Source organism: Rhincodon typus, chromosome 10 (assembly GCF_021869965.1).
Source record: "Rhincodon typus isolate 14 chromosome 10, sRhiTyp1.1, whole genome shotgun sequence".
Classification (NCBI taxonomy): domain Eukaryota; kingdom Metazoa; phylum Chordata; class Chondrichthyes; order Orectolobiformes; family Rhincodontidae; genus Rhincodon; species Rhincodon typus.
This window is the reverse complement of record NC_063341.1, coordinates 47,521,983-47,524,418: the sequence shown is the minus strand read 5'-3', so window position 1 is coordinate 47,524,418 and position 2,436 is coordinate 47,521,983.

The window sequence follows — 2,436 nt, the reverse complement described above, 5'->3', positions numbered from 1 at the left end:
GACACTCTCTTGGTAGTTTAAGTCAAATGGAATTATAACATTTTGATATGATGCAACATCCAATTATTAAGAGTGAAAAACATGTGGGCTGTATCTGTGCTTAGTGTAATTTAGGGAAAATGTATTTAATCACATTATTTTAAAGTAAATTGCCTGTGAAGAAAACAACACCATTTTAAGGTACCAAAATGCCAGTTTTGCTTCTGTACGATGACCTTCTAACAAAAGCAGACAGCATTTTCTGGAAATGTAAGCTTGCTGTTTGGCCACATTTTTGGGTATGGAGAGACAACAAAAATAAGATCGTGGTAAGTTGGAAGCATCAGAAGTAAATGTTACAATTTTGCACATTTCAAATCCATAACCTTGTTGCCATTTTAAAATATTGAGCTTACAAAACAATATTTCCATTAATTACAGACAACAAGGTGCAGGGCTGGATGAACACAGCAGGCCAAGCAGCATCATAGGAGCAGAGAGGCTGACGTTTCGGGCCTAGACCCTTCATCAGAAAAGGGGGAGGGGAAGGGGGTTTTGAAATAAATAGGGAGAGAGTGGGAGGCGGATAGAAGAGGGATAGAGGAGAGGATAGGTGGAGAGGAAACAAACAGGTCGAAGAGGCGGGGATGGAGCCAGTAAAGGTGAGTGTAGGTGGGGAGTTAGGAAGGGGATAGGTCAGTCCAGGGAGGACGGACAGGTCAAGGGGGCGGGATGAGGTTGGTCGGTAGGAGATGGAGGTGCGGCTTGAGGTGGGAGGAGGGGATAGGTGGGAGGAAGAACAGGTTAGGGAGGCAGGGACGAGCTGGACTGGTTTTGGGATGCGGTGGGGGGAGGGGAGATTTTGAAACTTGTGAAATCCACATTGATACCATTGGGCTGCAGGGTTCCCAAGCGGAATATGAGTTGCTGTTCCTGCAACCTTCGGGTGGCATCGTTGTGGCACTGCAGGAGGCCCAGGATGGACATGTCGTCTGAGGAATGGGAGGGGGAGTTGAAATGGTTCGCGACTGGGAGGTGCAGTTGTTTGTTGCTCTCATTTTACAAGGTTATCTTCAGGCCAATGTGCTGATTTAAGAAATAGTTTTGCATTTGCTTTCATTTAAACTGATGGTCACTGAGAAGAAGCCAAGCATTTTTTTCAGCTTCTTTTAATTCAAAATCAGAAACCATAGTTTGTAATTGAATAAGTTCTACATTATCTATGCTTCAATGAGAGGCAGAGAGATATACAGCACAGAGACAGACACTTCGGTCCAATTCATCCATGCCAATCAGATATCCTATATGTCTAGTCCCATTTGCCAGCACTTGGTCCATATACCTCTACACCCCTCCTATTCATATACCCATCTAGATGCCATTAAACATTGTAATCGTACCCGTCTCCACCACTTCCTCTGGCAGCTCATTCCACACATACACCACCGTTTTTCTAGCACTCCTAAGATTTTAATGCTTTTGTCAATTTTGCAAGAATTATGCTATAAAAATGCATATTTGTTTACACAGAAAACAAGGACAGCTTTGCATTTTGTTAACGCTACAGTACAATGATCCTGTTGGTCAGTGAATAAAATGCAATGACTAGCCTTTGTTCTTTCAAAGTATCACCTGCATCGCCACTTTATATCTTTTGGTTCTTGCAGATTCTATCATCTTAATTCTGATCCATCATTTAATCACACTAAGGCTGCTGTGCACCTCAATTCCATTGCCTGCCTTTGTTATATTAAAAGATTGAGGGATATGGAAAAAAAAAATGTTTTACCATTATGAAAAGCTTTATATGGCTCATAATCCGCAACCTTTTGAGGAGAAAGTTATATCTGTTGTCAGAAAAAGTGCTTCCTGATTTCATTTTTAATTGGCCTGGCCCTAGTTTTAGGATTATATCCCAGTGTTCTGAATTCCCACAATATTGCAAACATTTGGAATCCTGGTTTATGGTCAGAGGATCTGTTTGTGCTGGCTCTAAACTAGCAAAATCCAAAGGTAATCCCACTATTCCAAGCTCTCTCCATAATCTTACAAGTGTAGTGATTGTAATGAGGTCAGCCAGGTGGACCTCCATAGAATATAGGTTCCCTGACGAGGGCTGTTAATCTGGTTTAATCAGGCTGGCTGATAGATATAAACAGGAGTGTCAGGGGTTCTGTTCACTCTGAGAGCTGGCTCTGAGGAAGCCGGACCAGAGCCAAGAACTGTGCACATGTAAATAAAGGGTGACTTAGTGATGGAATTATTTCAGTGGCAAGAAGAGAAAAAAATACACTTTTGAAGAAATTTGCTTCCAACAGTTGTCTTTGAATTGGGGTAAACATTTACGGCATCATGCAATTATTTGGGAAGCCTGACTCATTCAATATTGCTGTCAAGACTGGGCCCAATATGTGGAAAGAATGCATTATTTTTTCTGGGCAAATGACATTGGGACAG